We start from the raw sequence: 7,295 nt of genomic DNA, 5'->3' as shown, positions 1-7,295 counted from the left end.
ATAATGCAAGATTGACAGGGAAACCATGACGTCGTAATGATACACTGGCTGGGGATTACCGGAAATAAGGTCATTCAAAGCTGTCAAGAAAGTTGGCAAACAGACTACCGAAGAAGATAATTCAGTGGACGGTCGAGAGAGGTCCGTATCGGCCGTGAGACAGATCTTGATGTCACAGTTAAGTGCCCAATTAAGATAAAATGGATATTGTGTTGTGGCCATATAGGAGGGTATGCTTACATCGCTCCCAAGTGAATCGCAAGCGCATTCCTGCTGTTGGAGGCCCTCATGCCGAGGAATCACCCACAGCGGTGAAAGTCTGGATTGGGTAAAAGCTCAGGTGATGATGTTGACCAACATGCACACCACACGCAGCGGATGCAACTCACGTAGATGAGCTTGATGAAGTAGCGCTTGCTTGAGGTTATGCAGGACCGAGGCGTCGTTGAGGTAGGTCAAGTTGGACATGTCCTCGCACTTCTCATACTTCGGCGGGTTCACCTGCTGCACCTGCTCCTTCTTGACACTCTTGTCCTGTGGCGTTAGACATGACGTCAGGGGAAACGATGATGGCGTCATTGTTGGTTTGGTTCAGTTTTCAGTGTCGGGCTTCAGTCAGCTGCTCAATCACACATGGATTAACAAAAGGAGTAAGACATCCAGTCAGATGAGTAAGACATCCTGTCAGATGAGGGGTAAGACATTAAGTCAGATGAGAAGTAAGACCTCCAGTCAGAAAAAGAGTAAGACATCAGGTCAGATGATGAATAAGACATTCTGCCACATGGGAGACGAGTAAGACATCCAGTCATGAGAAGTAAGACATCCATTCGGACGGGAAGTAAGACATCCAGTCAGATTAGTAGTGAGACATCCAGTCAGATGAGGAGCAAGACATCTATTCACACATTTGTTCACAGGTTAAGCCCATATTTCGGGCCGGACATTTCACCACGCACTCGGGCACACAATCGGTCCGACAACCGGCCAGACTTTAGATCAGACACTTAGACAATTATTCGAAACGGCACCTATTTGAGTAGACATATTGAAGCAATGCAACATCCCTTTGGCGGGTCTCTAATTCAGATACTTGGTTACACAACTTTAGAAGGAGCTGTCGACATCAAGAGTGTATGTGGTGTACAGGTCCAAGCATCAGTATAAGGAATGGACTACTAGCCATGTACGGTGCAAGTTTGACCCGCGAGCGTATTTCTTCTAAACCAGCAAAAGCACCTCAATCCCCATGTTCGCTTGTGTCTCACCACCGTACCATCACTAGGCAGCGCTCCAAACTGTGCTTAGCTCGCCAGGCTAATTTTTAGCTGGAATGCGATTGGAGAATTACGTGTCAATGGGGGAGGAGGGGGGGGGGGGGGCGCTTTTACGAATGCAAATGGTGAAGTACCTATACCGTAACGTAAACCGGGTAGTGCGCCGACTAATATGAACGTGAGTGATCAGGTATGACATGGTGTGATCTTGTGCCATCACTGCGACCTGCGTGCCATCACGAGCCAATCACGGCCGCCGCACGTAGGGGGGGGGGGGGGCGGGGCCCGGCCGCAGCCCGGCCCCCGTCTGACTCCGACTCACGTCTCCGCCGGGGATGGAGACGGTGACCAGGTCCACCCTTGGTGCCGGTGATCTTGCCCTGCACGAACCCCTCCTCCGCATCGGGCACCCATGCGGCGACCTTGGCGTCGAACGGCTTGTTCTGGTCGATGCGCTTCTGCTCCAGCGACACGTACCTGTCAGGTCAGGTCAGGTCGGGTCAGGACAGGTCGGGTCAGGTTGTGTCAGGTCGGGCCAAGTCGGGCCACGTCGGGTCAGGTCGGGAAAGGTCAGGTCGCACGCAATGAGAGAACAGGTCACGTGGATGGGCTGGCTCACGTGAGTGGCTCAGGTCGTGCGTGAAGTCCAGGAACGGTGTTCAGCTCGGGTCATGCGCGGGTTGTCCGTAGGTCTGGCCACATGAGCAGTTTAGGTTAGGTTACATAGGTCATAATAGGTCATAGTATGCGAGTATCATCGTGTTGGGATCAGTCTCGTGCATAGGTTATGTCATGACAGCTCAGGTCATGTTCATTAGAGAGATGAGATCACATGTGAAGGTTGTGTCTACCAAAGGTCAGGCAGATGTCGGCGCTCTACCCTATCACACGTTCCATGCGGGCCAGATCAGAACACACATACACTGGTAATGTGAGATCACGTATACGGTACAAGTCCAGAGACCTCGGTGGGCGCCAATGCACAAAACGAACCGCGGAACTGGATTCACCAAGACACCCATCCAAAGTTGGCGTGACTTATCATAAAGCTAGAGCAGCCAGCTTTGAGCTGGTAAGCTCCGTGTGCTTACCGCTAGGAAATATCCTTATGCTGGTCCGGTGAAAAAGAAGTTAAGCCAACCGGCAGTGTTAAAGTAACCTATATACTGACGACTGTAATCACTAGAGTCGTTGGCGTCCGCACCCTCTCTTAGATTCTATACCAGCAAATAGTTCCCTACTCGCGCTAAATACAACGTTCTGCCGTGACACAAAATACATTACATTACATAGCACTTCACTCGAGTCTAGATTACCCGGCGGCGGCGGCGGCGTACCCATAGGTACAGGGTGGGGTCCGCGGGTTGTACTCTCAGGTATGGGTCCTAGGGTATCCACTCACGGGGTGGGGTCCTAGCGCGCATTCACAGGTAGGGTGTGGGATCCGCGTGTGTACTCACAGGTAGGGGTGAGGTCCGGGAGTGTACTCACAGGTAGGGGTGGGATCCCCGTGTGTACTCACAGGTGGCGGGTGGGGCCCGGGGTGTACTCACAGGCAGCGGGTGGGACCCACGGGCGTACTCACAGGTAGGGGATGGGGTCCGGGAGTGCACTCACAGGTAGGGGTGGAGTCCGCGTGTGTACTTACAGGTGGGGGGTGGGGCCGGGAGTGCACCCACAGGAAACAGGTGGGACCCACGGGCGTACTCACAGGAAGGGGGTGGGGTCCGGGTCATCGGACGGGTCGGTCTTCTTGATCACCATGGTGGCGAGCGCGGGACTTCGAGAGGGAGCAGACCCCGGCGGGCTGAGCCGAGCAGCGGCGACGGTCGGTGCAGAACAGACCGAGCGCTAGGAGACGATCCTCCCTGCGACATAGGCAACAGATGGAGTCATAATGACGTCACAGTCGACACTGAGCAGATCGACCGCCAGCAGACGATCCTCCCTGCGTCACAGGCAACAGATGGCGTCATAATGACGTCACAGTCGACACTGAGCAGACCGAGCGCTAGGAGACGATCCTCCCTGCGGCACAGGCAACAGATGGAGTCATAATGACGTCACAGTCAACACTGAGCAGACCGAGCGCTAGGAGACGATCCTCCCTGCGACATAGGCAACAGATGGAGTCATAATGACGTCACAGTCGACACTGGGCAGACCGAGCGCTAGGAGACGATCCTCCCTGGGACATAGGCAACAGATGGAGTCATAATGACGTCACAGTCGACACTGAGCAGACCGAGCGCTAGGAGACGATCCTCCCTGCGGCACAGGCAACAGATGGCGTCATAATGACGTCACAGTCGACACTGAGCAGACCGAGCGCTAAGAGACGAGCCTCTCTGCGGCACAAGCAGCATAGGGCGTCATTATGACGTCACAACCGACACAGGGCGGATCGACCGCCTGCAGACGAACTTCCCTGCGTCGCAGCGGAATGAATGACCTCACAATGGCGTTATACAATGGAAAAGGGAAGATATTAAGCGCTTCGAAACGACACTCCCAATGGCACAGGCAAACCGATTGCGTCATAATCACGGCATGCAGTCGGCAGGGAACAGCTCGAAGGTTAGGAAACCACCGCTCTCTGGCACAGCGGTCAACTGGCGTCATCATTACGTCACACAGACGATACAAAACAGCTCGAGCACGAGCACTGAGAGACGTCCCTTCTCCTGCCGCAGGTGGACAAATGGCATGATAAGATGGCTTTGCGCAGTCGTCCCACAACAGAACAAGCTCTAAGAGTCGATGCTCCCCTTGCCACAGGTCTATAACGTCATGAGTGACGTCGCACAGTCAGCACCACGCGACCATGTCAGCACTCCGACGAGCGGATACATTACAGATACATAAATACACAGAACAGATACATAGATTTAGAGTTGTCGTCACAGGTGCAACACGGTCAGCTGACCGCGCAGGTCAGCACGAGGAGGTCACCGCAAAGACAAGGTCACGGTTAATTAACATAAGCAATAGGTGAAATGTCGCCAACACGGGCTTTTGTCGAACGGCACGGGCGGCACGGCACTAACGGAAAAACATGGAATGGCACTGGCGCTAGTCATGATTACCACCCTGGTGAGGCTAGTTGGCTAAGCCAAGATTACAATCCACAACCAGCGTTTCAGTTGAAACTTGCATGATTGCATGATTGTTGAAACTCGCATGATTCAAATGTTCAGATCGCGATTAAAAGGGCGTTCCAAATTCGGAGATATTGAGACAGGCATCAGATATGATCGAAAAGGCCATTTGTAATTTTAAGTATGTTTTAAGTGTCAAACTGCTTTAAATGACAATATATCACAATTTAGCAAGTCTGCTCCTCATTACGTAAAAGTTGTAATATGCCATGAAACACGTTCAAGACGTCAGATTCACTGCTCGACTGGCCGTGTCAGAGTTGCCACCGAAGCGAACGGCGTGACTCACTTGCAGTGTTTATGCGCTGCAAGATGGCCTTCGTGACTGTGTGTAAAGTTATGTGATAAACGGCATTTATATGTGTTTCGGTCTTTTGTCGTAGTGTTATATATTTCCCGTGATGCCATGGTTTTCCTTGCATTTGCATTCTCGATCACGGCGATATTATTAAGCTACCGGACTCTCAGTCTCATCTCCGTCATAAACAAACTGCTCAAATGCTTGTGGCATTCATCACAAAACGCGGCGCGTAATCGAGGCATGCAGCCAGAGGCTTTGGGTTTTAACCGAAGCTTTAGCTCTGTAGCTTTTTAGGCTGTCAACCAAATTCTGTCAGCCGATGCGACCAATCATGATGGCGTACACCAGAAGCCAATATTCCAACGGTCTGTTTTCATCTTACGCACATTACCACCATTGGGGTGGGGGAGTTCCTGTCACGTTTGTATGGCGTCATACGCGCCTGGATATGTTCGAATCAAGGAGCGCCAAATATTCTGCATAAATTTGCGTCGTCTAGCTCAGAAACAGAGAGGCTGGAGACCTTAAAAGGGTATGACCGTGATTTGCAAGGAATGATGTTGTAAATGGCTTACGCAGTTCAAACCCCCATTTAAATGTGGAACAGCCACTTTCCAATTGACCCATGACAACACAACGTCCACCGCTATATCAGAATTTGATGCAGTATCTTTATTCTTGCCAGGCGAGGAGAATACCGCCATTAAGTGGTATTCTGAGACGATGGGAAATGAATGATGAAAGTGTTATTAACTTTGACTCAGCTGATGATTACTTGAAAATAAATATCCTTGGGCAATGCCAGGTCACCAGGCTACGCCTTTGAATGTTTTCTTAGCTGTTAGATGATACACGCCGTGCTTGTGCTTTTCATTGTGGATATATAGTTACAATGGACACAGCACATGTCCATAATGATGATTATCTAGCACAGTGGCCAGCTTCAACTAGGTCACTGATGCCTCCTGGGTCGAACGTGGGTAGTAATGTGTGATGACCTTGTGTGACCTTCGATCGGTCCCAGACCATTTGGTTTGCACTTAGTGGAGCGGCGTATGTTTTTCCACAAAATCAAGTCTGTGGCATGAAAGTTTACTGGTTGACTTGAGTGGGCTCAACTGAGCAGCGATACATGTCTCGGGCAACACGCTATCCACTGGTTTTCGTCCCTTGGGCGTAGCTCAATAAGTGACCTCATGGGGGGGGGGGGGAGGAGGGGGGGGAGTAATACGCACCACCACCCAACGCTCCGCTCTCCAGGGACGCGTGTGAAAACATCGCTCCAACACCACGAAGCTCAACACACATGATGATCATATATGCTTCGGTATGTGCTTTCGCATAACGCTGCGTGAACGTTACGAATGGTATGTTATGAACGTTACGATGAACCCATGAACGTTTCGAACGGATGAACGAACAGAAAGTTGCATGTCCGCAAATTTCATCGAATTGATAGGTTATCTAAGATCGTTTTACCTATCAAACGACGCCCATTTTCGCCCTTCTAACCGTCGCCGTAAGTGCGAAAAACCTGCGGCCTGACTCACGCGGTCTCTTCTCTGCAGAGTGGTGGCGTGGTATTTTGGGAGAGCTGCAGTTTCAGCTATTGGCAGAACGCAGTGATCGTTGCCAGTCTGGTATGACGTCATCACATAATCAGCTGATTGAGATCAGGTATCTGAGGATGGTCGAAGCCGTTTGGTTCGAGCGGCCATTTCGGATAAACATTATGGGAATGGCCATTTTGGTTGAGATCCATTGTTTGAAACCCGGGACGTACCCGGCAGCACAAATACAGGCAGAGGCCATCACCTGGCAGCTGAAAGGAATGTTTTACCTTTATACGGCATTTTGAGCCGAAAAACTAGGTTGCCTCCTCACAGCACACTGATTACTATCTGGTTGAAAATAACCATTTTTGATAACCTATATTATACACTATAAGTACACTAGTTAGGGCCTAGACTGCTTCAGTTTTTATCCTGAAATAATTCACTTCAGGTTACATTTGTTAAGAGCGTATTTAAGCACGATTCAAGCGATGGTGTCTCTTGGAGAAAGCAAGAATTTCATTGGTTGATAGACTCTGCCCGTAAAGTGAGTCTCTCCGGCATGCGCACACATATGTATCTGCCGAAGTTAAATAGCACAGAGGTCTTCGATTAGATTCCAACAGGTGGTAATTTCTACTCTCTTAGAACGGTGACGAGCCGATGATTAATGAAATGACGATTATCAAAGCAGCGTGAACACAATTTCGTTCATTCGTCACTTACTCTTGCAAAGATGTAGGATGGCTGTATAGTCGTTGCAGGGAACATTCAAAAGCTTTAAGTTGTTCGGGTACTGCAAGATAAGGCTTCTAATTCTTTTCCGCAAAAGGTATGTTATCGATAAAAAGCGAAACACTGTATCTACTGCTTGCTCTCGGCTTGTATGATGCTGCTACAATGTGCAAGCCATCTACGTCATCAAGGATCGAGCAGAGGGTGCGAAAACATCGGGCAATAGAAAATAATGCCTTGATACTAAGCGTTGGAGGTACCTGTGGATAGC

The 7,295-nt window shown here is 50.2% G+C and overlaps 1 pseudogene; it reads right to left on the bottom strand.

The window, feature by feature from the left end:
• Positions 1-284: 284 nt before the first annotated feature.
• LOC119091566 (myosin heavy chain, muscle-like) lies at positions 285-6,311 on the bottom strand (annotated as a pseudogene).
• Positions 6,312-7,295: the final 984 nt, after the last annotated feature.

The sequence above is a fragment of the Pollicipes pollicipes genome, unplaced genomic scaffold, assembly GCF_011947565.3.
Source record: "Pollicipes pollicipes isolate AB1234 unplaced genomic scaffold, Ppol_2.1 Scaffold_1600;HRSCAF=1878_pilon_pilon_pilon, whole genome shotgun sequence".
Classification (NCBI taxonomy): domain Eukaryota; kingdom Metazoa; phylum Arthropoda; class Thecostraca; order Pollicipedomorpha; family Pollicipedidae; genus Pollicipes; species Pollicipes pollicipes.
This window is presented reverse-complemented; position numbering and strand designations above follow the sequence as displayed.